Raw genomic sequence first — 18912 nt, 5'->3', positions numbered from 1 at the left:
GGACGAGGCGAAGATCCTCTTGTACCTGACACCCTTACAGTTCGGGAAGTGCAGATGGAGATAGGAACGAGCAGCAGGATTGGCATTTCTGGGCGGAAGGTCAATCAAGGGGTGCATGTAATCTGGGGCAGAGCTTAAAGGCAACACGCTCTTGTACAGGCAGCCAGTGTAATTTGAAACGCAAGGATTCAGCATGTGCAAAGCGTCGTTCTCTTAGTTCAGAACACTGCCGCGAGACCCATCCTGTCTGGAACTTTTTCAACAGAGAGGCCTGGCAGCCCGCATAAATTCCGCTACAATAGTCCAAGTGGGAGAGGACAAGCCAGTGGACAAGTGTGTGGAACAAATCTCTAGTAAGGAAGTATCTGATGCGCTGGAGCCTCCACATGCGTGAAACATATTTCTGGAGACTAAGTGCACATGGTTGTCCAACTGGAGGTGTGTCCAGATGCACTAAAAGCCACAGGCTGTTGGCAATCGGAAGAGCGGAGCCCATTGCTGGGAACACTGTATCAGTTACTGGGGTGTGGATGAGAGGATGAGACACTGTGTTTTGTCTGTGTTTAACTTGAAACAGAATACCCGAGCCCAATGCTCTATGGTGGAGAAGCAGGCATCAATGAGGGTAGCAATTTCTGACACGGTGGTGCGAAAGGGGATGTAGACTGTGATATCGTCAGCATAGATGAAAAGGTTGAGGTCCAGTTTTGCAAGAGCGTGGCTAAAGGCATCATCATGATATTGAATAAGGCAGGTGAAAGTGGAGAGCCCTGTGGAACCCACAGGAGGCCTTCCATGGATCAGAGGTAGCGGAGTTCACTGTGACCTGGTAAGTTCTTGTAGTCAAAAAGCCCGCAAACCAGTGTAAGACAGGACCTCCTATGCCAAAAGAGTCCAGCAGATGAAGTAAGATTTCATGGTCCACCATATCAAAAGCACTAGACATGTCAAATTGAAGCAGCAGAACCTTCCATCCGATGGATAGCTCTTGTTTAAAGTTAGATAAGAGGGTGACCAGGACAGTCTCGGTGCTATATTGGGCCCGGAAACCCGTGGTGGAGGATATCAAAAGCAGTCAGGAATTCGTTGAGCTGGACGTTGACCATACTCTCCATCAACTTGGTAACTAGGGGTATCGAAGCCACTGGGCGATAGTTAGAGATGATGTCTGGCTTAATCTTTATGTTCTTCGGAATGGGGGTGAGAAGGATGTTACCATGGCCTGGCGGGAAAGATCCAGCACTTAACATGAAGTTGAGGTAGCTAGTCAGATCTTCAACAAAACACTTTGGTGCAACTTTCAGAAGATAGGACGGACAAACATCCAATCTACAGGATTTGTTGGAGAACTTAAGTAAAGCAGTGGAGACCCTGTCAAGTGAGAGGCGGTTGAAGTTGGTCCAAATGCGATCGGCCGGGCAAACGCCCTGTGGCATGAGCAAAGAATCCAGGAACTCGTCCACATCAGAGAGGCAGCTAACAGTGGAAGACCGCAAGGTCATGACTTTCTCGTTGAAATAAGTTGCAAGTTGGGAAGCAGAAGGAAGATCAGCACTGGAGAGATCTAAATTACGAGTATCAAGGAAAGAGTTTAACAGCTATATATCTTTTTGGTGTCCTGGCCAGCAGACTGCAGCTTAGAGGAAAAGTAAGTGCGCTTTGCTTGCTAGATGGCGTACTTATACTTGCGGTGACTGCATTTCCAAGCGCCCAGAGCAAGATCCGATTTCCTCTTACGCCATGCTCTTTCCAGACGTCTTGTCTCTGTTTTTAAGGCTTTGAGATCAGCGGAGAACCAGGAAGTAGAGTTGCGGATGTAGGAAGTCTTGAGATGTATAGGTGCAATAAAATCTAGCACAACCTTGTAGTGGGTTTCCCAGTCAGAGAGGTAGGTGGGCGTGGTTGGTTGCAAATCCACGCCGCAACTGTAAAGTGACTTCCAGAATAGGCTGGGGTCGATGACTCCTCTAGTGTAATATTGACAAATTTTACGGGGCTGGGGGAGGCCTGAGGTTTGCCAACGTAAAGAAAACTGCAATTTAAAGTGGTCCGACCAAGTCATTCGAGCCAGCCAATATCATGTAGGGAAAAGTTCTCCCTGTCCAAGAATTTAAGTGAGAGGAGATCTACAGAATGGCCTTTACGGTGAGATGGACCAGTGATAGGGCATTCAAGGTCGCAGAGGCGGAGAAAATCCAGGAACTGGGATGTATCCGGAGAAGCGGGATTATCCAAATGAAGGTTAAGGTCACCCAAGAGGTATATTCGAGTTATTCAAGCAAATGTGCAAGATGAAATCCAGTAGCTCAGATTGACTGCTAGACCAGGAAACCGGAGGTCTGTAGAACAGCACACAGACTAAGTGGCCATGAAGGGAGGAGTGATGAATCTTTACTGCTGCGATTTCCAGCGACGAAGATATCAAGTCCGAACATATGTCTATCGTGAGGTAGGAGCGATAAATGAGAGCCAGCCCACCACCTCTTTATCTGTTCTGTCCCAATGGATGATCTTGTAGCCTTTCGGGCAGAGATCCAGCACGATGGGGTCTTTTGGTGTTCTGATCCAGGTTTCCGTGATGAACAGCAAATCAAGTGCATCAGAGGAGATCCAAGCAGAAATCAGCTCAGCTATTATATATCCATTCAAACTTAATATGGCACTTGCTAGTCAACTCAAGTTCTATATCTAAATAAGCAAGTTTCTCTCTCAGTCACTGGAACTGAAGCTGTACTGGAGGAGATGGAGTTAATGCTCGAGGCCATTGACCAGCAACTAAGGGTCCTGGAAGTTGTTGTGGCCAGCATCGAGCATGCTCAAGGGCACACATTATCTGCCCTTGAGCATTCTGAGATCCTAGGACCTGAACCCCTCCCAGAACCCTTAGTCTGCCGTATCTCCAGAGGTAGCTATTGGGGGGGGGGGTCTCCCTCCCTCCCCTCTGCCCACAATGATCTTTCCCCTTCCCTCACTTTTTGTTAATTGTAAATATCTTATGCTTTAGTTTCACATTCATTTTTTTTTACCTCACCTTCCCTAACCCCTCTGTAAATACGTCACCTCGCTTTTGTTTTTTTTTAAAGATCAAGTGTCTATTCTAAAAGGTTTATTTTTATATAAAATTTTGATTTTGACATGGGTGTCCTGTGTTTTCATGTCAATACCTATGGTTGCCCTATCTGATAGCAAGGTTCTGACACTAATACACAAATTTACTGCCCACAGTGAAGAGCAGAAGGGAGGGAGGGGTAAGAAGTGCCGCCACTATTCCCTGTCTGATGCATGTGTCACTTGCAGAATTTACAAGTATTCTCAAATTAGAACCACATACTGGATCCAGGGTTGGTTTTGAGCCCATATTATGTCTCATCCGCCTTTCCCTGGAAACAGCTTCTCGAATGACCATATCTTGTACCTGGACTAAACCCAGAAGGTAGGCCAAAGGGCAACAATATACATTGCTTACTAGACCCATAAGGAGAAGTTCTCTATGGGTTGACCACAGTGCACAGACAAAAACCTGAAAACAATCTGCTCAGGACCCCCAAGTAATCTTCCCTACAAGTGATAGAGTGGATACTAATGAACAGAGAACAGCCCCTTTATTGGGATAGGTCCCATTGAGGAACCATCAATGTATAATCTATGGGATAGGTCTGTGGTACAAAGAAAAATATTTACTGATATAAGTTGGTACAGCTGCTGCAGTGGGACTTGAGGGACTTGAACCCGGTTCTGTGGCTGCTGTGCTAACCATGAGGCTACAGCAGCAGGCTGAGCGCCAAGCTTTCACTTAAAGAACACAAGGGCACTGCATAGTTAGGTATGACACATCTCTAGCAACGGATTCACTACCTATCAATGTAACACCCAGGCTGGTGGTAAAAAGCTCCAAGAGGTGTGTGTCCAGAAGCAGGATCCCACTATAGAGCATGCCAAAACACTCTCCTAGTCCCAAACAGCAAATGCGGCCAAACTTGAGCACTGTTCATAGCATGTGCAGGAATCAGTGCAGAACACTACTCTAAAACAGTGCTCAGAGTACAGATTTGACTATAGAAGCGTGCTTTCATGTCCATTTTAGGGGAGAGAGGATTTACACCAAATGCAACCTGGTGTAAATCCTCATGCCTAAATTAGGCGCGGATCTGCCTCATTCTATAACAAAGTGCACAAATTCTAGAAACTTCTCTAAATGCCCAAGCCCCGCCCATGGCCACATCCCCTTTTCAGGATCCATGCATAAGAATTTACATGTGCATCTTTATAGAACACAGACTAAAAAGATGCATGTATAAATCCAAATTGCTGACAATGATTGTTAGCACCCAATTATTGGTGTTAATTGGCTCATTACCAGTTAGACTGTGTTTGCAATTTTGAAAGCCTATATAGAATCTGGGCTAGTTTTTATATATTTACATGATTTTGTTGTAAGTCTCACTATCCCCTCTTATCACCTTAATTATATCCAAACAGAGGCCTCTGTTTGCAAGACTACTTCCAAGGAGAGTTGAAAGAAGAGGAAGTAAAGATCCCTTGATGCAGCAGACTTGCTAAACAGAGGCCTCTGTTGGGATGAGGCCTCTGTTGCAGTGGCGTAGCCAGACAGCCAATTTGGGTGGGCCTGAGCCTAAAGTGGGTGGGCACAAAATTATCACTGCTCCGACATACCTCCATCTCAAAATATAAATACTTTAGCTAATGAGGATCCTCAAGCTTTGTTAGCTGAAGACTTTCTCAAAGGCAATTAATACCAATCGGTCCAGCACTTTTCTTCCTTCCACGCCTCCAGTCTATGGTCTGGCACCTCTCCCTAGCTCCACCCCACTGACAATTAATACCTTTAAATAAATTTAGATATTAGATATGTATCATATGTCAAAGAATAAAGTGGTTGATCAAAGCATCAATCAAAGCGACAATCGCTCAACTGCAAAACACTATGCACAAATTTGTGCAAAAACGCACTCAGAACCTTACTGTACCATAAATATTACACTGGGCAGACCCTAATACACCAATATACCGATACAGAAAATGCAGACCGTCAACAATATGAAACAAGGGATCATATCACAATTCTCATGTACAGCCACAAAACACCTTTTTAGGGTGGATAGTGTTCACAATGAGCTCCTTTTATTAACGACCATATATAGATCCTTCAAGAGGTAGTGTGTCATGATTTAGGCTCTACACCCTTTCTGATGTTTTGGTGCCACCTCAGTAAGGCCAATACACAAATACTCCACTGCAAAACACTATACACAAACTTGTGCAAAACACACTTATAACCTTACCAAACCATAACAGCACTAATTCCAAGGACAGGACGAGCTACAACCTTATGCGTGGAAAGGCAGCACTATAATTACACCGGGCTCTAAAACACCAGTACACAACCTAGTGAAACAAAAAAACAAAACAAAAAGGCTGCAAATACTACACGCTAGCAGAATACTGCACCTTGATCACACATGAAAAACACATGACACAACAGATATGAAGGCAAATTTCTGAACTGGAAAGTTATCTCAAGAAGTCAGACTCAGCATGCAGCAATACTAGAAAAACTGAAACTTACATGCAAAATATCACAGATGCACATTTCCAAAAGCTGACATATTCCAATTAATAAATTCTGAATTAAAAATGTTTTCTACCTTTGTTGTCTGATCATTTAGTTTTTCTATTCGCGTTGGTCCCAGTGTCTTCTGTTTTATGCAGTGTCTTCTTTCTATTTGATATTTTTTCACTCACCATGTCCACCATCCTCCTGTGTCCTTATGTTTTCTGCCCCTGCCCTCCCCTCATCCATGTCCAGCAATTTCCTCTCTCCCCTCCATCCATCCATCTCCTGATGTCCAGCAATTTCCTCTGTCCCCTTCCCTCCAGCAATGTTCTCCCCCCCCGCCCTCCTCTCCATGTCCAGCGAGTCTCCCTGCCCTCCCTCAGCTCCCCAAAGCCCTCCGAATCCTCTCCGTTCCCCCCTCCCCTCCCATCCATGGCCAGCGAGTCTCCCTGCCCTCTCTCAGCTCCACAAAAGCCCTCCGAGTCCTCTCCGTCCCCCCACTCACGAACCTGGCCTTTTTCTTTCAGTAGCAGCGAGCGACGTGAAGGCACTGCAACGCTCGCCAGCTTCATGTCCTCCCTTTCCTCTTCACATAGTGTTCGTCCCGCCTTCGCGGAAACAGGAAATACGTCATCGTAAAGGCGGGACGGACACAGTGAAGAGGAAAGGGAGAACTTGAAGCAGTGTCTTCACGTCGGTCGCTGCTTAAACAAAAAGGACAGGTTAAAAACATTTGCGGGGGGGGGGGGCGACGGACGGAACTGAGGGAGGAACGGAGGAGGAGTGGAGGAAGTCTGACGGGCGGGCGAGGGAGGGAAGGAGGAATGCCACGACTCGGGGTGCACCATTCCTGGGTGGGCCTTGGGCTTAAGTGGATGGGCCTAGGCCCACCCGTGCCGACGCCCCTGCTCTGTTGGGATACAACTGAGGTTCCCACATGTGAAAGGATCACTGTTCTGATTATGTATCACATTCTTTTTCTGTTATTGTCTTTTTTTGACTTTGATAAGTGATTTATAATTCAACATACTTTTGATTCAGGGTAGGGACTCATATCTTCTCACTAATTCCTGTTGATTGTGAACAATATAAATAACCATACTGAATCAGACGAATGGTGTATCTAGCCCAGTATCCTGTTACAACAGTGGCCAATCTAGGTTACAATTACTTGGCAGAAACTCAACTAGTAGCAACATTCCATGCTACCAATCCAGGGGCAACCAGTGCCTTCCCCCATGTCCATCTCAATAACAGACTCTGGACTTTTCCTCCAGAAACTTGTCCAAACTTCTTTTTAAACCCAGATATGCTAACTCTGTTACCACATCCTCCAGCAATGAGTTCCAGAGCTTAACTATTCTTTGAGCGAAAAAATATTTCCACCTATTTGTTTTAAAAGTATTTCCATGTAATTTCATCGACTGTCCCCTGGTCTTTGTACTTTTTGAAAGAGTGAAAAATCAATTCACTTTTACCCGTTCTACTCCACTCAGGATTTTATAGACCTCAATCATATTCCCCCCACCACCACCACCAACCCACTCAGCTGACGGTCCTAACCTCTTCAGCCTTTCCTCATATGGGAGGAGTTCCATCCCCTTTATCATTTTGGTCGTTCTTTGAATCTTTCTAATTTCACTATCTCTTGAGGTACTGCAACCAGAAACAAACACAATACTCAAGGTGAGCTCGCACCATGGAATGATACAGACACATTACAATATCTTTGTCTTATTCTGCATCCCTTTCCTAATAATTCCTAGCATCCTGTTTCTTTTTTGGCCACCTTTGCACACTGGGCACAAGATTTCAGCGTATTGACTACAATGACACCTAGATCTTTTTGTCCTGACTCCTACGGTGGACCCTAGCATCAGGTAACTATGATTCGGATTATTCTTCCCAATCTGCATCACTTTGCATTTGTCCACATTAAATTTCCTCTACCATTTAGACTCCCAGTCTTTGTTTCCTAGGTCTTCCTGCAATTTTTCACAATCCACAAGCGTTTGACAAGTTTGAATAGTTTTGTGTCATCTGAAAATTTAATCACCTTACTCGTGGTTCCGTTTTCCAATCATTTATAAATATGATTAATAGCACCAGTACAGATCCCTGTGGCACTGCAGTATTCATCCTCCTCCATTGAGAAAAATGGTCATTTAACCCTACCCTCAGTTTTCTGTCCAATAACCAATTCCTAATCCACACCAGAACCTTGCCTCCTATCCCATGACTCTCTAATTTTCTCAGGAGTCTCTCATGAGGAACTTTGTCTAAAGCTTCTGAAAATCCAAACACATTACATCAATCAGCTTACCTTTATCCACAGGTTTATTCATGCCTTCAAAGAATAAGCAAGTTGGTAAGGAAAGACTTCCTTGGCTGAGCCCATACTGACTCTGTGCCATTAAACCATGTTTGTCTATGTGTGCCATAAGTTTATTCTTTATAATAGTTTCCAGTATTCTGCCTAGCACTAAAGTCCAGCTTACTAGTCTGTAATTTCCCGGACCATCCCTGGAACCCTTTTTAAAAATCAGCATTACAGTGGACACCCTCCAATCTTCAGGTACTATGGACGAACAGGTTACAGATCACTAACAGATGAGCAATTTCATGTTTGAGTTCTATACCATTCAGTTCAGGTGATTTATCTCTTTAACTTGTCGATTTGGCTCAGTACATCTTCCAGGTTCACTGAGATTTTTTGCGGTTCCTCCACATCGTCACCCTTGAAAACTGTTTCCGGTACAAGCAAATCTCTTACATCTTTTTCCATAAAGACCAAACCAAAGAATTTATTTAATTTCTTCTCCGCTATGGCCTTATCCTCCGAGTGCCCAGAGCAGAGGAGAGAATAGTATTTATTTATTTATTTAGTTTGTAGAATTTGTACCCCACGTTTTCCCACCAATTTGCAGGCTCAATATGGCTTACATTTGCCGTAATGGCGGTTGCCATTTCTGGGTAACAGAATTACAGATGGTATTACGTTTAGGTGTATACATACATGGTAACATGGTATTACGTTAAGGTGTATACATACATGGTAACATACATGGAACATAATATATAGATCATGTATAATGTTATTATTTAGTGTTCAAGATGGGTGCTTTTGATATGCCTTCTTGAAAAGATCTGTTTTCAGTAGCTTTCGAAAGATGGTTAGGTCTTGCGTTGCTTTTATGGCCTTCGGTAGTGCGTTCCATAGCTGTATGCATATGTATGAGAAACTGGTTGCATATGTGGATTTATATTTTAGTCCTTTACAGTTAGGGTAGTGAAGGTTGAGGAATGTACGTGATGATCTTTCTGCATTCCTTGTAGTCAAGTCAATGAGGTCTGACATGTAGGTCGGGGCTTCTCCGTATATGATTTTGTGGACCAGGGTGCAGACCTTGAACGTAATTTGTTCTTTTAGTCGGAGCCAGTGGAGTTTTTCTCTTAGGGGTTTAGCGCGTTCGTATTTCCATATATGAGCCTGGCTGCTGTGTTTTGGGCGGTTTGAGATTTCTTGATGATTTGTTCTTTACATCCGGCATAGATGGCGTTACAGTAATCTAGATGACTTAGCACCATTGATTGTACTAGGCTACGGAATACTTCCCTGGGGAAGAAAGGTTTAATTCTTTTAAGTTTCCACACTGAGTAGAACATTTTTTTTTTTTTGCTGTATTTTTCGCATGATCTTCAAGTGTGAGATTTCGATCAATTGTGACTCCCAGAATTTTCAGGCTGTCTGAGACCGGAAGTGTGTAGTCTGGGGTGTTTATGGTATTAGGTTATTTGTGTTGTATTGTGAGGACAGGATGACGTGGATGGGGCATAATCGAACGCGAACGCCTATCTCCATGGGTGTCTATGTCCGAAAATGGGTACGTGAAGAGGCGGAACAGACCGTATTTTCGAAAAAATGGACGTTTTTCAGCTGGGCGTTTGTTTTTTTTTTTTTTTAGCGATAATGGAAACTAAAAATGCCCAGCTCAAAAACGTCCTAATCCGAGCCATTTGGTCGTGGGAGGGGCCACGATCCGTAGAACACTCGTCCCCCTGACATGCCAGGACACCAACTGGGCACCCTAGAGGTCAGTGCGGTGGACTTCAGACAACACTCCCACATGCATAGCTCCCTTACCACGGGTGCTGAGCAACCAACCCCCTCCTCTAAAACTCACTACCCACAAAAGTACAACACTACCATAGCTCTTAGGGGTGAAGGGGGCACCTACATGTGGGTACAGTGGGTTTTGGAGGCCTCCCATTTACCAGCACAAGTGTTACGGGTAGGGGGATGGGCCTGAGTCCACCTGGCTGAAGTGCATTGCAGTACCCACTAAAAGTGCTCCAGGGACCTGCATACACGCAGGCCTCTAGGACTTGTTGCTGCTATATAACATTGCCACACCAGTTGACACCTGAAGACTAATCTCTCTGAAAACGTCCTTTATTGGAATAAGCACGCTTACTCACAGTTAACTGCAGATCAGAGGTTGTGCCCCACTGGCAAAGAGTCTCCCTGGTACTGAGATGAGCAGTAGGTCAGAGCTGGCAGAAGGCTGTACAATGCCCTCTTTCAGCCACACTCAAGGGAAGAACTAAGTTCTGTAACGTGGCTAACACGTGAAAGGGATCTAAAACTGGCTTACTAAAATGGCCACTACCTCATGGACTACCGGAAACAAAACAGGGCACACTCTGACCCAGTAAGCAGGGGGAAAAGCACCATGGGAGTACAGCCTACCAACTACCAACATCGTGAGCGTTTGCCACAAGCTAGTGGAATCACAGACCCCAATACCCTACACTCACCACAATGCATTGCTGATGTGACTCTGCAGTGACTCACCCGAGAGCCACATTAGAACCAGGAAAGGCTGTCACAGGATAGAACACATTCTGCTGTCATGGAGCTGGGTACGGCATTTGAGGCTGGCATAGAGGCTGGAAAAAAAGTTTTTAAAGTGGGGTTTTTTTGGTAGGAGGGGGTTAGTGACCACTGGGGGAGTCCGGGGAGGTCATCCCCGATTCCCTCCAGTGGCATTCTGGTCAGTTGGGGCACTTTTTTGGGACCTGTTCGTGAAAAAAAGGGTCCAAAAAAGTGACCCAAAATCACGGTATACACACCTTTTTTTTTTTCCGATTATCAGCTAAAGACGCCCCTCTCTCCTCGGCCGATAACCACGACCCAGCTCCGCCTTCACCGCGCCTTGGACACGCCCCCATCAACTTTACCCGTTTCCGCGATGGATTGCAGTTAGAAACGCCCAAAATTGGCTTTCGATTATACCGATTTGGGCGCCCACGGGAGAAAGACGCCCATCTCCCGATTTGGGTCGCAATATAGGCGTTTTTCTCTTTCGATTATAAGCAGGATTGTGTTTTTTCTGCGTTTAGCTTTAATTGAAATGCGTCCGCCCATGAGTTCATTATTTGAAGGCTATGTGTGATTTCATTTTGATTTCGGTTATGTCTTGTTTAAACAGGATGTATATGATGACATCATCAGCATATATGTAAGGGTTGAGTCCTTGGTTGGCTAGCAATTTGGCTAGTGGGGGTCATCATTAAATTAAAGAGAATTGGTGAAAGCGGTGATCCTTGTGGTACTCCACATTCAGGTTTCCATGGTGTTGACGTTTTTGAGTTTGAAATCACTTGATAGGATCTTGCTGTTAAGAAACCTTTAAACCATCTTAGTACGTTTCCTCCAATCCCAAAGTAATCTAGGTGTTAGAGTATTTTGTGGCTGACCATGTCAAATGCACTGGACATATCAAATTGCAAGAGTAGCACATTGTTTCCAGTTGCAATTAGTTGTTTAAATTTGGTTATGAGAGTGGTTAGCACTGTTTCAGTACTATGGTTGGATCGAAATCCTGACTGTGATTCATGTAGTATTGTGAATTTGTTTAGATAGTTGGTGAGTTGTTTGGTTACCATACTTTCCATTAGTTTTACTATCAGGGGGATGAATGCTACTGGTCGATAGTTGGCTGTGTCATTTAATTTTTCTTTAAGTCTTTGGGTATGAGCGTAAGTAATATATTTCCTTTGTCCTTGGGGAAAAAAACCATGCTGCAGCATATAGTTCAGGTGCACCGTAAGGTCTGTTATGAAGCACTTGGGGGCGGACCTTATTAAGTTACTGGGGCAGGTATCCAGTTTGTAGTGGGTTTTGGTGAATTTGTTGAGTGCTTGGGTGATGGTTTCTTCGGTTAACAGATCGAAGTCATTCCAGGTTCTGTCTGCTGGGTATTCACCAGGGTTGGGGTCCAGGCATTCCATGAATTTTTCGTGGTCATTGGTGTTGAGTGGTAATGTGGATCTAAGTTTTATAATTTTCTCATTGAAGTATTTGGCAAGTTGGTCTGCCGATGAGGTGTCTGTGCTGGTCGTGGTAACCAGTGTGGTGTCTATTAGTTTGTTCATGAGTTGGTAGAGTTTATGTGCGTCTTTGTAGTTTGGTCCTATTTTGGTTTTGTAGTAAGCTCTTTTAGGAAGAGACAGCCTCATTGACAGACTTGGATAACATAGTGGTAGAGAAGAGATTTGAAACACTGGAGGACAGAGTAGAAGGGTCAATAGCCTAAAGATTCCTAAATGTATTGGTTAAGATTGGACGGGACTGGGGAGGAGGGTGTTTAAGTGTGAAAGTTATCAGATGATTGTCAGAGAGGGGAAGAGCTGAGGCACAGAAACTGGAGAGTGAGCAGTTTGAGAAGAGGAAAAGATCAAGACAGTGGCCATTCTGGTGAGTGGAGGTAGTGGAGCACAATTGAAGATTGAAAGAGAATGTTAAGCGACAAACTGAGAAGCATAAGAGTCAGAGGGATCATTAGCATGAATGTTAAAATCCCCAAGAATGAGGGAAGGAGATGAAGGTTCAAGAAAGAAGGAAAGCTAGGCATCAAAGTCAGTGAGAAAGGAAGAAAGGGATTTATCAGGGGGTTGATAAATGACTGCTACTCGGAGAGGCAGAGGAGCAAATAGACTGATGGAGTGAACTTTAAAGGAAGAAAAAAGTGAGACTGAAGTGGAAGAAGAGGTTGAAATCTACAAGAGGGTGAAAGTAGTAGCCCGACACCACCTCCGCAGCCAACTGGGCGAGGAGTATGGGAGAAAAGATAACCTCCATGGCATAGGGCCACGACTGAAGCAGAGAGTCTTCAGGGTAAAGCCAAGTTTCAGTTAGGGCAAGCAGATGGAAAGTACGAGAGATAAAGAGGTCATGGATGTAGGAAAGTTTGTTACAGACAGAGCGGGCATTCCACAGAGCGCAAGAGAAAGGCAGGGAAGAAAGGGGGAGGAGAGGAATGATGTCACAGTAGTTCAACAAGAACACCCCCCCCCCAGGAGCTAAATAATTAAAAGCAGCCCAGGAACCTAGCACAGGCCCACAACAATCAGCCCCTGCCTGCCTTTTCAATTAAATTAACTGGTATCCAATAACCAGAACTCTAACGCCTTTTTTTTTTTTTTTTCAAACTTGAAATAAGCAGGCAGAGCTGAAAGAAAACAAGTATATCCTACTTTTTTTTTTCTTTGACGTCTCTAGGGTAGGCCCAGGGAACAAAGTGAGGTTGGTTGACAGAAGTAAGCGAATACTATTCACACCCACCAGATGAGGCCCCTTAGGGTCATCACTGGCTAGCCTCACAAACGAAATCTGTGGACTACAGCTTGGGGCCCCCAAGGGGAAGACACCTCCAAGCTCAAGCTGAGGAAAGTCCATGGATCAATAATGCCTAGGCCAAGGCTCAAGCTCAAGGGCTGCAGGTCATGGGCGGCACCCTAGAAAAAAGAAATCCTGCTACATAATCAATCCGCACCATCTGCTAGAGGCAGAGAAACACTAGGAATGTTCCTGGCTGCTCCACCTATTCTACCGATGTGGTCACTGGAATTTTCAAGTCTCTGCCTTCATCCACTGACATGGGGACATAAACGTCAAACTGTACTGGTCTGTACTGGATTGAATTACCAGAGCTCAAGGAAAGTTGCAATCAAGGTATCATAGATCTGCACCACTGGACGGCCTTTAATTGGCTCAGAAAAAAATAAAAACCATCTCTCATGTGTGCTTTACCCAGATACATATTAAGAATTATTAGGTTACTGTGGTTTATGAATTACAAACTTACCAAATTTAGTGCTCAATCATAATATCTATATTATAAGAACTTACATCTATTTAAGAAGTTGTCGATATTCTTGTTTTTCCGCAATGCAGGAAAATCCAGATCAAGGACCAACGAATTGAAGCCATCCTGTAATTAAAAAAAAAATTAATGTCCTCTAAAAAAAACTAGATCTTACAAACTGAATACATCCATTTTTAGAACAAGGACAATCTAAGAAGAAACCATAGATGTTTGTGTTTATTCAATTAAGTGAACATGGATTGTAATTCAATAACAGTGTAGATGATGGCATATAAGGATCTTGTAGCCAACAGTCTCTTCTTGTTTGCCCATACTGCTCTCACTGTCGTCATCCTACCTTGCCCTTACTACCATCTACTGTCATAAAGTTGTCAATTACCACTCATAGTTGACTGCCTGCAGGAAAAAGCATCTTTTCTTTTGTCCTTAGCTGAGAAGCATAGCCAAGACAATCTGATACCCACAATAATCTTCTCACTTCACTTTGATTATATCAGAGAATGTCCCAAAGCCCCAACACTGAGTTTAATCAAAAAATGTTTAGTTGTTTTTCTTAACTCTTAGAGCATTACTTGCCCTTTCTTCCTCTACGTCAGAGTTTCATTCAACCAAGTCGCTTGCTCTCCACTGCACTGTATACATAAGCATGTCCAAAATCAGGTCCTTCATTTTTTTCTATCTTACCATTCATCCATCCCAGCGCTTACCACTGCCATTTTTTTTCCATCTCAAGTGTGTTTAAATTCTACCATTGTTTTGCTGAATACCACAATCTGCTGTTAGGCTACACCAAGTATATCACTGATATTAAATCAACAGGTATATTTTCAAAAGTTTTTTTAATTGATTTGGTTGAAGAAGATAATCTTTTATTAGACATTCAGGAAAATAAAATCTCTTTCACCAGAAATGAATAGGAAGTATCATTCAAGTTGCTTATCACATTTCATTTTCATATTGTGCAAAAGGATTAACTAAAAAAAATCACACAACTGCCAAGGTCCTGTCAAAATTATGTCTCTGCAGATTAGCACAGTGGTTCCCAAACTTTTCCGGTTCACAGGACCCTTTGTGTCTGAGCAATTTTTCGTACCCCCCCCCCCCCCCCCCCAAGCAGCCACAAAGGTCTCAGCCACCCACGGCCCCCCACTCCCAGGGCCACAAAGGTCTTCATCTTTTTCTCTGCACAATATAACAGTGCTAGGTGTCCCTATAATCCAGCCCCTCCAAATGACACACTGATTACGATTTATAACAAATTACTACTCTATCTATGAAAAGTTATTTCGTTATTATACTTCCTCTGTATACATCTCTATAAGCTGCACAAGCCAGCATGTTTGAAAATATAAGTGAGATTAAATTTAAAAATGCTACGAACAATAAAAGAATGACAATGTGGATGCAGTAGCTCATGCTTTGTTTTGAATGGGAAGGGAAACAGAGACTGACCTACTCATTTCCAACTTTTTGATTTCATCCCGTCTCCTGTTTTGATCCAACCTCCTTGGCAGCAAAAGCGAGTCCCGAAGGCCATCTGCTCTGTGCCCCCAGTGGCCAAAACTAAACAAACAAAAAGTTACCTCTTCCTTGCAATTGTCCCACACCCAAAACTACCCCAGCAACTGCCTCACCAGCCCGCAAACTGGGTTATTCTGAAAACTCTACCACTATCCTACAAACTGTCCAACCCCTAAAAACACCTCAACCACACTGCACATTTCCTCACACCCAAGAACTATCCCATCCTGCAAACTGTTCCGCCCCAAAAACTATACCCCAAAGCTGTCCCACAACATGGCAAAATGCCTACACCCCCCAAAAAAACTGCCCCATAACCACCCCATCACCACACAAACCAACCCTAAAATCTACCCACTACAAACTACCCTGATCCCCCAACAATACCCCAGCAATTGCCCCATACTCCTGAAAAATACCCCTGCAACTGCCCCATTACATTACAAACTGCCACACTCCAAATGCTACCCATTTCAACTGCCCACCACCCTCAAAACTCTCCCCTACAACTGCCCCACCACCTTCACTGTTACCAAAAACTACTCACAACTGGCCCACCACCTTGCCAATTGCCCCTCACCCCAAAAACTAACTTGCAAGAAATGGCACGCTAAAGCACAATCTCTTCAAACAATATCCTGACATGAACACAAATGGCATTTTCTACATAAACTTCCACCCTCTACTGCAATTCATAACTTCTCTCTAATCATCAGCTTTACATACTGGCTATTTTTAATAAGACTAATGAAACAATAGCTATTATAACAGAACTTAAGTTGCCTACTTGATATAACACAAAAGTTTAAATACTTGAAAGATATCAACACACAAACAAATCTTTTCCAGGAATGGGGAAGCAGCAGAGCTAGAGTTTGTAAATTGAGAATGCAGGGTCATAGGCTTAGGAGTAACATCAAGAAATACTTTTGCAAAGAGAGGGTGGTAAATGCCTGGAATACTCTCCCGGTGGACACAAAAACAACAATGGAAATTCAAAATGTACGGTATAAACACAGAGGATGGAAGCAAAACAAACTTGAAAGGTCTAAAAGCAAACGAATATAAGAACAGCCATATTGGGTCTATCTAGCCCATTATTCTGTTTCCAACATAAATATGGAGTCTGAGAGTTGTGTGAACAGCTGCATTAGTCACTTGATTTTTTTGAAACATTGATTTATATGGCGATAGGCATTCTATGCCCATTAATTCACTTTATTTACACATATCACATCAGTTTATGATATTCGGTATACATCTTTTAGTATTAAGTTTTGGCACGGATTCACACATCTATTACTCACTTTCTTTAGAATGCATTATTACAATTCATAGGTTTCACACATCTATTCACGATTTAGTTTATAATATATTAGTTTTCAATGTTTATATACACCAATATATTTATTTCACCTTTTTTCACTTTATTAATATTATATATATTTTTTCTATATATCTTTTTATCACATTTTTCTATTTTCTATTATTGATATTTGGGTATTATCTATTTTTTATTTTTCATTATTTATTTTATTTTTTATTCATTCAGGAATACGCTGGTTTATGCTGCTTTTGCTGGTTTTTAATAAAGGAAATTCCTTTTATCCTTGCCCTGATATATGATTTACTAGTAAGTATTATATGCCTATTTAATGGACATTTTTTATCATCATTATTTTTATTATTTTTTTAATCATTTTCTCTAGTCATGTGTTATTTATATATCTGCTCATCCTCTTTCAGCCGCTCTCATTTAATGAAGATACAGATTAGGTATGTGTCCTTGATTTTATGCCTCTTAATGGTTTTACAATCTATATATATATTTTCTATTTATGTCCAAGCCAGTGCCCTTTCTTTACTGGATTTTTTACAATTTATATGTATTATACTGTATATGTTTTTAATTTGTTGTTTTTAGTTTATAATGTTGAAGTTTCTGACATATTTATATATTTTATATATATTTATATGCCTATTCATGTGTTAATATATTTTTTAAAATTATATTTTGTATTGCATGTTTTTCTATATATGTTTATCTTAATGTGTTTTTTAAATATTCATATTAATTTTGAATTTAAAGACTCTCAATGTTTATAATTCATGTCTATGTTTTACATGTACACTACTATTCATATTGATGTTTTTATGCATATTTTAATAGAGATACATATTGTTTATGATTCCTCTATGTTTTATAATTTGATATGTTTGTTGTTTATTATAGCCCCTGATGCAGCCCTATTGTTGGGCGAAACACGGCCTGTGTCGGGCATTTGTCTTACATACGGTACCTTCAATAAAGTGGTTTGGATATTATATTGATCTGCAAGTTTGTTTTCCACATTTCTGACCAACGTCCATGCCTGATTTAGTGTCCTAACCTTTGCAGCTGATCCTTTTAGCTTCTTTTTAACCATTTTCCTCATTTTATTATAGTTGCCCTTTCAAAAATTAAATGCAGCTACAGTAGATTTCCTTTGTGGCTTCATTTACGGTAGATTTCCTTTGTGGCTTTATTCCACTGTTGGGTCCACTGATCACTGTTTCCCAGGGGACCCAACACCATTACACCTCTAGTACTATGCCCTGCAAACCATCAAGGACTAGATATAAAATGGCTCCCCCTCTTGTCTGTTTCCTGGTCCAGTTGCTCCAAGAAGCAGTCATTTATTACATCTAGAAATTTTAACTCCCTAGCGCTCCCTGAAGTAACATTTATCCAGTCAATATTACAGTAACTGAAATCACCCATTATTATATTATTGCCCAATTTGCCAGCTTTCCTAATTTCTGTAACATTTCTTCATCTGTCTGTTCATTCTGTCCCGGACGATGGTACTACAGCCCTACAAGAATACTCCTTTCTACCGATTCCATGCTGCTGTTTCATCTGTTATGATGGGCAGGAATGGTTCCTAAAAAAGCAACAGGAGTGGTGCTTACACAGCAACTCTAGTAGTTGGGAAGTAAAGCCAGTGCCTATAAATAGCAAAGACAGCTCAGGATCAACTTTGCATATTTTATTTTATCTTAATGGACAAATTGGATGGGCTGTGAAAGTCTTTAACTGCCATCATTTACTATGTTACCTCCACCTGCAACACATCCCTTCACTGAGGACCTTTAATCACAGAGAAGCCAAGACTGCTCTCCATGCTCCTTGAAAGGGCTGATGCCTTCAAAACGTTGCTCCTGATGCTGCCAAGGGTCCCCTTTGTGAGTCCCACACCAGTGGCCAAAGTCTTTAACGCAGGACTTGGCCCCAGACTGGATCAAGTGCACCCCATCTTCTAGCAACCACTGGGGTCTAAGACTCTTTAGATCCTTTACAAACTTTTCCAAATCCTCCCCAAACAAGAGGTTCCACCTGAAGGGGAGCTTCCTGACACTGCATCAGCAGCTTAGTTCCTAACCTACAATGGACAATGCCACAGAGAAAGCCGAGATTCCTTATAAAACCATAATGGACATCCGCCAAAAAAGCCACTCCAGACTCAAGTCTCACCACTTTAGAGGAGGCTAGGAGCTGTTGAACCCAGTGCAGTAATGCCCTAACAGTGTAATCTTCACACCCACCCACCCCCAAGGGGGAAGAGGTAAAGGCTTTTTTTTAGCAGTTGCTCAATCTATCATGCT

General features: G+C 42.6%; 1 long non-coding RNA gene across 1 annotated transcript in view; it reads right to left on the bottom strand.

The window, feature by feature from the left end:
• The window catches only part of LOC115467139, a 14325-nt gene extending 469 nt beyond the window's left edge, over nucleotides 1-13856 (bottom strand). The window contains exons 1-2 of the long non-coding RNA XR_003941648.1: nucleotides 13770-13856; nucleotides 13650-13652 (exon numbers count right to left, since the gene is read on the bottom strand). This is a non-coding gene — a long non-coding RNA (uncharacterized LOC115467139). The remainder of the gene's footprint in view (nucleotides 1-13649; nucleotides 13653-13769) is intronic.
• Nucleotides 13857-18912: the final 5056 nt, after the last annotated feature.

The sequence above is a fragment of the Microcaecilia unicolor genome, chromosome 3 (assembly GCF_901765095.1).
Source record: "Microcaecilia unicolor chromosome 3, aMicUni1.1, whole genome shotgun sequence".
NCBI lineage: Eukaryota > Metazoa > Chordata > Amphibia > Gymnophiona > Siphonopidae > Microcaecilia > Microcaecilia unicolor.
Note: the sequence above shows the minus strand (reverse complement) of the source record. Positions and strands in the feature narration are given on the sequence as shown.